Genomic DNA, 13,831 nt, shown 5'->3' on the forward strand with positions numbered 1-13,831 from the left:
GCGCATATGATATGATGAAAGTAATAGCGAGAGAGGTGTAGTATATCTCCTCCTTTTATTCGGATCCTCTTGAACAGATTTTATTCTCTGTAGGTGACTGTCTTTGGATCAAATTGAAATGGTTCAAATGGCTCTGAGCACATCTGAGGTCATCAGTCCCCTAGAACTTAGAACTACTTAAACCTAACTAACCTAAGGACATCACACACTGCCATGCCCGAGGCAGGATTCGAACCTGCGACCGTAGCGGTCGCGCGGTTCCTTACTGAAGCGCCGAGAACCGCTCGGCCACAGCGGCCGGCTTGGATCAAGTCCCACATAAAAATACATTTTATTAGTTAATTCCTGTGTCACCTACCATGTGGGACAAAGGATAGCATCAAATATTTAAACTTTTTATCGTCCCCAGTAGATGGGATTCTGGGAACGTATAACGTATTTTCGATTGATAAAATACAGATGACACGAAATATGTGTTTGAGTTACTTTATCTTTTGTTGTTTTATTTCATCCTGAGCATTTATAACGTTCGAGGATGCAGGCCTTTACAACTTTTTATATTTAAATGTTATTTCAGGTCATCTAATTAGCCTACTGAAACAAGATATGGCAGAATAGCGTGAGCTACGGCAGTTAATCGAAACATAAGTTGACCATTGAGGATATATTGTTATACGAGGCTGTAGGCTCCCATGTACTAAGGCTACACACACCGTTTTCAAATTTTTAATCTCGATATACCAAGAATAATAGTTTACAGCTTTATCTGGTAACAATGACCATAACACTGATATAAGTTACAGTAATAATATTCATGTAATAATTTTTTGACGTACATATTTAGAAAAACAGTTATGTAATCCTTTTATTTTTATAGTTTTCATACATTAAAAAACAACGTATAAAATTCTTTACATTGTATTTCGAAGACATAATCTTATGTTCTGTAAGACTGCTGTCATCTGCTGGCGCCTCGAAACACGTTGTATTCCTCTGCAGCCTGCAGTCAATTGTGTGGTTCGAGTCGTGTTGTTGGCTACATTAGTTTTTGTCGTATTTGTGTCTTGCTGTACAGTACATGAACCCTGGATACGTATCATGGTGTTTTACTTCCTTCTAAACGCACATTCACTTACGTGTTTGCTGTTATTGCGCTGTTTCTACGTACAAATGGTGTAGTACATTAACCACTTGGTAGCAATGCAGCCCTCTACTCGATAAGTGAAATGGTGGATATGATATTCTCCTATGGTTTAGCAAATGCCTCATAACAGTTTTCTATCGGATGTCAACAACGATAAAACGTGAAAACATTTTATACGAGTGTTATGTATTCTGTTTGTAACTGTTGTGCACTGTTCGCACAGCTATTCTGTTATTGTATGACGAGATACGGTGCCGCCGAATGTCGTCTCTATACGGTATATTTACTTTGAATTTGTAAGCACTTTATGTTGGTATGACGTTAGAATTTTCCATAATTGTGCATTTGTATACATTACAGTTGTGCCTAATCAATGTGAACAGCCGACGAAATGGACTGGCCCTGTAATTTTTTTGCTATATAAATGATCTGAAGATGGCGATTTAATTTCGCTGAAATTAGTAATTATTGTGTATTTTTATAAGAACTGGGCGAATAAACTTCTGTAATATGAAGAGCAGTCGTGTTTAGATACTGAGATCGCCTCCAATACAGTTGACAGTGTCAAGTAATCATCATGATAAGTCCGTAAGAGACATTTCGCAGATACAGGAATCCCTTCTCGCCCCCAAATGCCAGGCAGTCACAACCTCAGTGTTGAGAACCTCTCCTCTGACATTCCTCTGATGCTTACAGCTCTGTCGATTCTGTCTGTGTTAAGGACGGCAGCCGGCGTTCTCATGAAGAAATTCACAACACTCCGGGATACTGTGGCACGCCACTGTTAACAGAGGGATTCACCATCCGCGGAAAATATTTATCTTTATTCGAACCGCTGAATCAACCAAATATTTACTCCCAGAATTTAAAAAATAAATTGAAATTCCACAAATAAAAATTCCTTAGAACAATTTATATCTTGTGAGATGTAATTTGACAATGACTGCACAGCGTTGCTGTATGCGGCAAGTTACACCTGCATACCAGAGAGGGAGTCAGAGTTGGACAAGTGCCGTTTATCGGCAGCGTTCTACCGTCAGGTATGTGTGGAGGAAAAAAATTTATAATACAAGGGAAGAGTCTGTGATTGTAGTGAAACTTAACTAATGAAAGTGAAATCGGATGTGAGCAATCAGGAACGGTAATTTGACGTATATGATGTGTAAAACAAAATTTCATTAGCTTAATAGTAAGTGTTTAAATCAAGATGAACAGTAAACTAGTGTCAGTAAAAAAACTATGAGGAAAAATTGATTATGAGGTCAACCACAGTGAGAGTTGTATTGAAACAAGAATGAAATGTGGGAATGTAGACTGGTAGTGACAAGGGAAGGTCACGATATGTTGCTGCACGAATTACATTCAGGCATAGCGCAATTAATAGAGCAACAAAATATACATACACCACACAAATTATAGCTGCCATGGACTATTGGAACAGGAGATGTCAGTCGTCAAAGTGACGATGAGAATACTGTGTGAATGATTTACTGCACAAATGGATTATTTGAAACAAATAGTCAATAATATGTCGTGAAACACTCTGTAACAGAGTTTACTTACTTGGGTACACCATCGGAGGCAAAAGGAATGGAAGTTAGCAATAACAGTATGGTCAATGCATAGACAGTTCTCACAGTGTGCACATTTGATGGAAGCGGGAAACGCTCTTTCGTTATTCCTTCTTCGAAGCAGTACTACAAGGGTGTTTGAAATACGCCAGGAAAGTCTTTGGTGTAGACTCACTGAAAGAAAATGCAAATTTTATTAAGTTGGAGAATCGTGCCGCCGAGAACTGAAAATACACAAATATTTGAAGGAGTAAGAAGTGGTCTCTATGCCACATGTTAGTGTCATTCTCAGAAGATACCATAATTCTATCTGTGACCAAATTCACAAATCTTTTGTATGGGCGGAAGAAGAAGAAAACGACGGCAGGTTGCACAATGCTTCTGCACTTCCCTGGAAGAAAATGATCACGTAATTCACGATTTATCATATCCTGCGGAATTTTTGGATTTGACGAATGACGTTGTTTTAGCCTGTTTTCAGAGTTTTATATGACAGTCTTACTCTTTATTTTCCTTTTCTGTGACAACAGTATTGCAATTTCCAGGTGTGTTGTCATATCAGTTGCTAATCCAGCACGACACAGACTGGGAGGATCAACATATCAAACTTTTCCTCTTGGTTGTTTTGCCATATCTTGCACGCATCAGCCAGACATCCTTCTGGAAACTTCGTTCATTTTCATGAGTATGATGGCTGCCTGCCTCGAAATTCGCCACTAGTGACATTGCTTCATCCCTCACTGCCATGGTAGTATCATCTTCTTCACCTGATGCCTTTTGTCTGACGCCTCCATATCTATAGAAAGTGTAGTAACCTCTGCAACTACGGCGTCTTCTTCTGTCAAATGTTCATTTATTTCTTTTTCTTCCCCTGTAGGTACGTCTTCTGCAATATCAAAGTACTCCACCAAGAGTTTCATAATTACCACCTGTCTCATTGTCCAGGATGAAACACTATACCTGTAAACACACTTCCACAGCAGAAAGATAATAAGAGCTGCTCCAACAGCAAACACGACCCCACCTGACATATCGTGACCGGTGTGCCGCTTGCAGAGAGATGCACAACTGGAGAGCTTTAGAAGAGGAGAGAATCAGCCCCACCTCACCCTCCCTCTCGTGTCAAGACCGATGAATAACGAATAAAACTTTACAAAGGGGTTTTCTTTCTACTCAGTAACAAAATAAAAATAGTACTGTTCTATTACCGTGACCTTCCTTTGCGAGATACTTATCAATGTAAAAAATGAATTACTGCATATAGCTCCATTTCCTAAAATTAATGATTTTAATCTTCTTCTTCACTTGGTAGTATACGTTGTCCGATTTCATATTTTTCAGATCTTTTTTTCTGGTTTTCTGTTTCTTTTTTCCTGAGGGCTAGTACTTGTTTCCAATGACAGGAATTCTGCCATCTTCCACATGTTTAAAACGTTGCTTGAGTCTCTTCTTATACTGTTCGGCTTTGCCTTTTAAGTTCAATATTCCTAATTATCCCCGTATATTCTCATTCCTTGTAAGATCCGCGACCGACCAAACTTTGAAAGGTCTTAAAAATCTCATTTCGGCCTACTGTATGCTTTTATCTCTCTTTTTTTGAATCCAAGATCATTGCCGTAGAGCAAGACAGGCACAGCCATGGTGTGGTAAGACTTTAAATTCATGTCTTTCCTCGACTAGTTCTCTACCGTTTTATTTATTGTTGCATATATGTGGTGAAATTTATTGATTTCGTTCTGTATACCATTATCCTTATTTAAGCTTATGTTACACCGTAAATATCTAAAACCAGGTACTTGTTCCAGTGCCTTGACTTCAATAACTACATTTGATAGGACTGGTTTTTTATTTCGACGTAGGTTTAGTTGTACTGGTGGATATTTTCGGACTGTAGCACCTCACATAACCTGTTAATCTGTACACCGAAGGTTGTAAGTTCGCTTCCTTGGTCTGTATTAAGACGACAGCATCTGCATACAGCTTAATTTGCAGATGTTAGCTTCTATTCAGTTATACACTGAGGTGACAAAAGTAATGGGTTAGCTATATGCGCCTACACAGATGGCGGTAGTATCGAGTACACAAGGTATAAAAGGACACTGCATTGGTGCAGCTGTCATTCAGGTGAAAAGATTTCCTACGTGATTATGGCCGCATGACGGGAATTAACGTACTCTTATCGCGGAATGGTAGATAGAGATACACGCATGGGATATTCCATTTCAGAAATGGTTAGGGAATTCAATATCCAGAGATCCACATCGTGGAGAGTGTGCCGAGAATATCAAATTTTAGGCATTCCCTCTCCCCACGGACAACTCAAAGTACACCGGCCTTCACATAACGACCGAGAGCAGCGAAGTCTGCGTAGAATAATCAGTGCTAACAGACAAGTAACTCTGCGCAAAATAGTCTCAGAAAACATTGACGTTAATGGGCACCGGCAGCAGAAGACCGACGCGAGGGACTTTGCTAGCTAACACTACATCGTCTGCAGCACCTCTCCTAATCTCTTTGCTTATCGGTTGGACCGAATACGACTAGAAAACCGTTGACTGCTCAGATGAGTCCTGGTTTCATTTGGTAAGGGCTGATGGCAGGGTTGCATTGTGGCGCAGGCCCCACGAAGCCAGGGACCCAGGTCGTCAACAAGGCACTGTCCAAGTTGGCGGTAGCTCCATAATGGTGTGGGCTGTGTTTACATGGAATGGACTGGGCCCTCTTGTCCAACTGAATCAATCATTGTCTGGAAATGGTTATGTTCGTCTAGGAATTTTTACGGATAAAATGCACCATGTCACAAGGCCAGAGCTGTGCGCGATTGGTTTGAAGAACATTCTAAAGAAGTCGAGCGAATAATTTGACTACCCAGATCGCCGGACATGAATTCCATCAAATATTTATGGGACGTAATGGAGTTGTAAGTTCGTGCACAAAATACAGCAGCGGCGACACTTTCGGATATTGTGAACGGCTATAGAGGCAGCATGACACAATATTGCTGCAGGGGACTTCCAATGACATGTTGAGTGCATGCCTCGTTCAGTTGATGTATTACGCCGGGAAAAAGAAGGGCCATTTCGATATCAAGGAGGTATCCCGTTAATCTTGTCTCCTCAGTGTATACCTCCGGCCGAACTTCCCCGAATGGGGCCTCCCGACCAACGATGCCATACGCTCATTTCCATTTACCTCCATGTAAGAGATTCTTCCACTTTCTTATGAGATCCGCGATGTAGATGTTAAAGAGTGTCAGTGACAAGCTGCATCCTTGCCTTATGTCTTGGTGTATTATTACTATTATTACTGTTGTTAATAATAATATTATTTTAATCAAACGAACAATCATCAGCCGGCCGAAGTGGCCGTGCGGTTCTAGGCGCTGCAGTCTGGAACCGCGAGGCCGCTACGGTCGCAGTTTCGAATCCTGCCTCGGGCATGGATGTGTGTGATGTCCTTACGTTAGTTAGGTTTAACTAGTTCTAAGTTCTAGGGGACTAATGACCTCAGAAGTTGAGTCCCATAGGCAGGGATGGCCGGGTGGTTCTAGGCACTACAGTCTGGAACAGTGCGACCGCTACGGTCGCAGGTTCGAATCAAAAAAGTGGTTCAAATGGCTCTGAGCACTATGGGACTTAACAGCTGAGGTCATCAGTCCTCTAGACTTAGAACTACTTAAACCTAACTAACCTAAGGACGTGACACACATCCATGCCCGAGGCAGGATTCGAACCTACGACCGTAGCGGTCGCGCAGTGCCAGACTGTAGCGCCTAGAACCGCTCGGCCACACTGGCCGGCAGGTTCTAATCGTGCCTCGGGCATGGATGTGTGTCATGTCCTTAGGTTAATTAGGGTTAAGTAGTTCTAAGTCTAGAGGACTGATGACCTCAGATGTTAAGTCCCATAGTGCTCAGAGCCATTCTTTTTTTTTTTTTTACGATATTTCATTCATCTGCATAAAAGTATCTTTAATTATTTTCCTCGCATAAAACGCGAGTCATAATTACGTTAGAATGGTAAGCTATTGTAACCTCCCCCTGACTTATCGACCTTAATGGGAGTGAAAAATTAAACCGCGTGTACCTAATGGAAATTTGGGAAAAGCAATCGTCACCGAAGTTAATCTGTCGGTAAAGAGGGAGGAAAGGGTTACATCTAAATGAAAGGAAAAATGCAAATGAAACCGGTGGAAATTAATTTTAAAAAGTGGTAAATTTAATAAAGAAAGTAAATGTGTGGCCGTTACGTTAACAATTAACTAGCGGTAATTAGATATTTGAGATTTGGGGGAAATTACGGTCGCCAGTCCTATGGACAATTACTATAGTAACTGAAAAAGATATAATTAGCACTAGAAGCTTAGCAATTGAAGGTTGACACGTGTAGTGTGAAAACTGAAAGTTTGTCAGAAGTAATAAATTTCGCTACACCATGACTTAATTTAGCAAAAGAATTAATAAAATCGGAAAACTGAAAGTTGATTTAGTTACTGAAATTAATAGTGAGGTTTGTTTCTGAAGCACATCGAAATTCAGTAAAATACGGTTAGTCTTGGGCTACCTCAACAATCATTTCAAAAGCTACTTGAATCTACCCAATTTAGAAATAAGAGATTTAACTTTGAACTAGAATTGAATGATTCTGAACAATTAACAACAGTAAAATTTAGTACGTACCAAGCTGAGCTGCAGTCACAGGTAAGCTAAAATATGGTAACAAAACTCGCACTCTTAATTTGTGCTTGTGTAACCTTAATATTGTAGCCAGCTATGAATACCTTAACTGAACTTTGAAATTAAAGCAGTGAAATGGAATGATATTACTTTAATGCTGGCGTTTGAATTTCAATGACACTCGGGTTCATTCCGGAAAAGGAAGGGACCCTGCTTGGTAATGCAATAGGGACAATGAGCAACAAAGGTTCATGCTACGTTACTGTAATTTAGTGAGAAACATTTAACAGTTTGAAAAGCTGAGGTCTGCCATATAGTTCTAAAACTTTACGTGCTACCAGTCTTCCTTGTTGGTTGATTGAAGATTTGAAGTCGTCGATCGAGGAGGTGGCGACAGCCACTCATTGTCGGCCGTCGCTGTTGCAGAAGCTGGATGTTGGCGCGCCTTCTTCTCGACACGGTCTCCAGCCGAAACGGGCTCTTGATGTGTGCCAGCTAACGCTACCCGCCCGCGACACCGTGTCAGAAACTAACATAGCAAGTCGAGCGCAATTACATGCTGCCAAACCCCGAAAGCGCGGCAACTCGTGGGAGCGTCACACAACACACCTGCTCAACCGCACCACTCCAGCCAGACTCTGCTCTGCCCGCGCTCCACGCGGCCGAGTTCACACTACCAAAGATCCTAAACACTTTGGTTCTCCACACGACCTATCGATGTATTCGTTCGATAGCATAGTTTTCCCTAGGCAAGACCCAGCGCAAAAATACAAACAATATTTACAAAACAAACCAATTATACATCGACATATATATATATATATATATATATATATATATATATATATATATATAGTAAAACAATTACAATATACAGAGGCACAGAAATGTCATATATTCAGGCAACAAAATAAGGAAAGAATTTATAGTACAATAGATGGAAATAGGAGGATGTGCATTTCCGGCGTTACACTATTCTGTAAAGTGTCTGTGTCTTGCTTCGTGTGCGACCAGAAGGAAGAATCACTTTCACGGTAAAGAAGCTCCGTGGATGACATCCTACAGTGATACGGAACGCTGCTGTGACCACAAGGGTGGGAAGCACAGACGGACATTTTAGTGCATGACGGCAGCGCAGCAATGTCACCGCGTGGCAGATACACCCACTGCTGTGTGTCGGGTGATGTGATGTGATGGTTCCCGCTACGCGTCACGGACTGTCCCGCCGGAATTCCGCACCAGGAAAAGAGAGTGCCGGGAAGTGGGCAGTCAGCCGGCTGTGGCCCCACCACGCCAGTGCTTCCTAGCGACTGGGCCCAGCACATGGAGCCACTTACTGGCGCGCCAGCAACTGGCTCTGCGCAGCGTCAGAGTCGCGCTGAGGCCACCGCGTCCAGTGGACACGAGTGGCAGCACACGCAACTCGTACGTCGTGCGTGCGAGTGCGTGTGCGTGTGAAACAGAGAGAGAGCGAAAACTGAGGAAGACCTGCGCAGAAGTATCGGCCAACGGTATGTCATTATCTAATTTCGCCACTTTCATTCTCTTACTGATTATTTGCTGATACACTTTCCATTTTTCTAACGCGGCCCGCCTCGATGTCATAATCTTCTGATCTTTGTGATGGTGCAGCTTCAGTGACTCGGAAGTGGTCATCACAATAAAGGACACACGTGCATGGACAAGATGTTTCGTGAATTGATAGCACTGATCATCCGAATGCTGCGACTATTGTTCGTTGCTGCAGTGACGAAAGTTACAGCCTACACTCTGGATTCAGTTCAGCAAAACAAATAGTCATAGTAACAATTGAGGGGCTTCTAGTACAAAGACTTATTCGAGATTGAGCAGTATAAATAGTTACCTAATATACAAGCATATCTTAATAGGATGTGCTTTGTTTTTACTGTCAAAAATAAAATTTTGATAAATATCTGTTGGCGCTCTTCCCATAAATCAGCGACCGTAGGCGATAATGAGCAAACATTTCTTATCAGAGTTATTTTACCCTTCCGACCACATTGTAACAAGACAGGATTATTATTCTTAATGATCGAGGGACCTTCAGAAAGGTATAAAAATAAAACAATAAAAAGTAATTTGATAACAAACTACAACTATACAAATGAAATACATAGTGCCCTAAACTAAACTGAAGGAGAAACGTTGCCCTGGTATTAGCTTTGAGATAATCCTACAGATGCTCGGTAAAATACTCTGCATAACACGCTGATTAATTTTAAACACTTTCTCGGTAAAGGGCATATAGACCTATAGAACCTTCTACCGGAAACTGCCTCAACTGATATGACACATTAATTGGAGTCAGTAAACATGACAGAATGCTGCAGATATTTGATTGTAGTTACTGCCGAAAACCTGGACTGGAAGAAGCATATTATTGAGCTGCACAGACAATTAAGTTCAACTACTTTCGATCTTTGCATAATTGCTAGTGTTGGAAACAAACTGCAGACGAACGTTATTATACTCACACTTGCGCAGTAACTGATATTACTGTCGCTCGCCATGTCTGGTGGCACACGGCTAATCAGAAATTAGTTCTTTAGAATATGACCACAATCAATATTATCTTTGGAAAAAATGGATAAGACAACAGGTTCTCTGTTCATCGTAATTAATATAAGCTTTACATTCTTGTCTATGTAGTTGCTGTTCCAGATAAGGTCTAATTCGATTATATAGCATTATTTTCGAATTTATTCTGAAACTCTCGTTAATACGAGGGTTGGAACTTTAATAATGACAACTATTTATTTACAGCTCGTACAAAATAGATACGTGTTTCAAAGTTTTACTGACCTTCAAAGTAGTCACCAGCATTGTGTATAACCCGTTGCCAGCGATGTGGAAGCCGTAGGATACACTTAGCAGTGCCTGCTGTGTTGACAGTTCGAGCGGCGCGGTCTATTGCCCGACGAATTTGTAGCAGTTCTGAAGCGAGTGCTGTGAAGTTTAGAAGTCGAGTTGATCTCAGGAGGGCTGAGGTCAGGGGAGTGTAGTAGGTGGTCTAGCAGCCCCATCAGTCAAACAAATCAGTAACAGCTTGCTCTGTACGTGCTTGAGCATTGTCCTGCAAAATGATGGTCAGGTCCTGCAGAAAGTGTCATTACTTCTGTCTCTATGCTGTTCATTTTTGGAACACAACCTGGACCAGCTTACATTGAATACAGGATTGTAAGAAAGCAACGTTAAGTCATTGTTGTTAGAGGGCAGTGGTAAAAGGGTAGGGAATAATTGACCTGGCAAGATCATAGCGTTGTTTTCACACAGTTGAAACGTCACTTTGCTCCATTCTCAAAGCTTCCCTGGCACGACAAATCAAACGAAAAACTACTCCACAGATTTAATCGTGAACATTTATCAGCGGAACCCGATTAATTCTGCCCACTGCTAAACAAGTAAACAACACGGGTCGTCAGTCTCGCTTTGACTCGCTAGTCTCGCTTTGACCCGCGACTCTGACTTTCTTACCACTCCAAAGTCAATAATTCAAAGCCTTCTAACTATATACTTTGAAGAAAGATTCTCAGATCTGGCCACTGGACAGGAATATGTACACCGTTTACAATTTAGCGCCCCCAATCTGTTTCTGATCACTTTCGCCGATAATCACTAAAACTAAACTCCATCCGAACAGGCCTCGGAAGGTCCAACGGTACCGACGGTCCGCCGTGTCATCCTCAGCCCATAGGCGTCACTAGATACGGATAACGGGAGCACGTGGTCAGCGTACCAGCATATCCGTTGTCTGTTTTCGTCACAGGAGTCGCTACTTCTCAGTCAAGTAGCTCCTCAAGTTGCCTCACAAGGGCTGCGTACACCCCGCTAGCCAATATCTCTCGGCAGACCCGTACGGTCACTCATGCAATTACTAGCCAAACCCGAAAGCGCTCGAACTTCGTTGATCTGTGGAAACCAGCGTTAGCACTATGACAAGACCGTTGGCGCCGACAATGACCATAACCGCAAAGCAGGAACACAGTTCAGTATCAGTAGTGGAAAAGTCACTCAAAAATCACCACGCTCAAATTTACATGGCAACAAATGAAATTCATTTGTATCAATTTACCTTAATCTGGTCGGTCACTTTCATCCAACGACCCTTCCACCTAGCTAATGTCTTGATTCTCTGCTCTGAAGCCTTCTTTTGCTAAACAAATCTACTCTCATTAATCCGCAACACTCACAGAGGAAAAGCAGTGAAGTGTCTAAAGGTACAAACATCATAAATAGAAGTTAGTATCGAACATATACTTCGTTAGGCTGGCAACAAATAGGTAAACATACCAAAGAAGATGAAACAGGTAATGGAGAAGCAATATTTACGTTGTGAAAAGCAGTCTACGATGAAATAGTTGTATCGAGTGACAAAAGAACAATAGTCCACCACAAAAAAAGAGTGAGAAACATGGTGACCAGTGTGTGGAAGGCGAGAACACAAAGATGTGATTACATTGCAGTGATAAAAGTGCGACCTCCAGACCAGATGTGAGGAAACGCAGATCAGCAAATCGTAAGTAATTACTTTTTTACAAAAAATCACGAAGTGAACTGTTTGATAATGTGTGACTAACAAACCTGTATCGTTATAGATCCCACTGATGATGCCTTAGAACAAGAGAAGTCGAAACGCGTATGGGATAAATAAAGTAACTAGCAGCAGGAAAAGGCAGTTTTATTTTCAGAACACGTATGTCTAAAGAGAATTCGACGTCCGCGCACGGGAACGCACTTTCGAATGCACTGCATCTTATCAGTAACGGAGACGCAACTTCGTTAATCACGAAGGGCCAGAGGATCACTAACTCCTCACTTACGCAGTGGTAAGCACTTGAAAATGCAAACTCTGCCACAGAGGGTTCACCGCTTGTCACGTAAATCCCGCGTAGGTTCGCGGCCGACTCCGCTATTTTGCAAATTCCACACTGCTCCACGAAATTATCTTGCACATAGGCCTTTCAGCCAATCAGAATCAGGAGTATTGGCATTCTCATTAGCCATCCCCTGATCCTGCTTATAGCTGCCTCCTGGCAACACTTTAAGATTTTTTTTCCGTAGCGGAGCTGAAGACACAGGCCGCCATGGGGAAATTACAGTCCCTGTAAGCCAGCCATGTAGGCTCGGGCCAGGACCCATTTAGGAGGATTAGAGAAAAACGGGCTTATCAGCTCCAGGCTGAAGAAAGCCTCCTTCCCCCAGAACACTACCCTGTCGTAGACAACAGCCAAAGCAAGCACACGCAGCACGGCCGGAAATGAGATGTTACAGGGCGACACAGAAAACCAAGGAAAAACTAAACCAGGACGGCTCGACAAAAATTTGTTCCTCATTCTTCGCAGTACCAACGTTCATACCGGTTGGTTATAATTGAAGTTCAGCTACTCACAGAGGTGCAGTGTGGGCTGCAATCGTCGTATGACAGCTAAACTTGATAGGTTTGCTAATGCGAAGCCGATTTACGCTGGAAAAAAATTAGTTCAAAAAATGGTTCAAATGGCTCTGAGCACTACGGGACTTAACATCTAAGGTCATCAGTCCCCTAGAACTTAGAACTACTTAAACCTAACTAACCTAAGGACATCACACACATCCATGCCCGAGGCAGGATTCGAATCTGCGACACTAGCGGTCGCGCGGTTCCAGACTGAAGCGCCCAGAACCACTCGGCCACAACGGCCGGCAAAAATTAGTTCCAATTTTGCCTACCAAGTGCAATTCTGCTGCTGTGAAAGCAAGAAAGACGTCTAGAAATGTTTCCATACGTAATGGATTGCAAACAGGAGGTGGGTAGAAAAAATTAAAGAAGTGAGAGAGGCTCAACGTTTATTTTACCACTAACCGCCGCTTACACATTTTGTTCAATATGAGCATCGGAGACGTCAGCGAGATGAACATCCGTAAAACTTCGTGACCAACAGTTTCTCGCAACAGTTGCGGTGGATCTCAGATTGCTTCCATATTTCTAGATTTCCAGAAGACTTTTGACTCCGTTCCTCACAAGCGACTTTTATCAAATTTGTGACTAGGAATATCGTACCATTTGTGCGACTGGATACTTGATTTCCTGTCAGAAAGGTCACAGTTGTTAATAATTGACGGAAGGTCATCGAGCAAAACGGAAGTGGTAGCTGGTGTTCCCCAAGGAAATGTTATAGGCCCTCTGCTGTTCCTAATCTATATAAACGATTTAGAAGATAATCTGAGCAGCCCCCTAAAATTGTTTGCAAATGTTGCAGTCATTTACTGCCTCGTAAAGCCATCAGAGGATCAATACCAATTGCAAATTAATTTAAATAAGGTATCTCTATGGTGCGAAAAGTGACAGTTGACTCAAAATAACGAAAAGAGTATGGTCATCCATATAAGTGCTAAAAGGAATATGTTAAAATTCAGTTACAAGATTAATCACACATATCT

General features: G+C 42.0%; 1 protein-coding gene across 2 annotated transcripts in view; it reads left to right on the top strand.

Annotated features, from left to right (window-relative positions):
• Positions 1-13,831, top strand: part of LOC126412327 (leucine-rich repeat-containing protein 24-like) — a 960,970-nt gene that overhangs the window by 371,638 nt on the left and 575,501 nt on the right. Inside the window, exon 1 of one of the 2 annotated variants that reach the window (XM_050081850.1) lies at positions 8,707-8,901. The exons of the other annotated variant lie outside the window; for it this stretch is intronic. The gene's annotated coding sequence lies outside the window, so the exon portion shown is untranslated. Of the gene's footprint in view, positions 1-8,706; positions 8,902-13,831 lie in introns of those variants that run through there. 2 annotated transcript variants of the gene reach the window in all.

The sequence above is a fragment of the Schistocerca serialis genome, chromosome 7, assembly GCF_023864345.2.
Source record: "Schistocerca serialis cubense isolate TAMUIC-IGC-003099 chromosome 7, iqSchSeri2.2, whole genome shotgun sequence".
In the NCBI taxonomy this organism is placed as follows: domain Eukaryota; kingdom Metazoa; phylum Arthropoda; class Insecta; order Orthoptera; family Acrididae; genus Schistocerca; species Schistocerca serialis.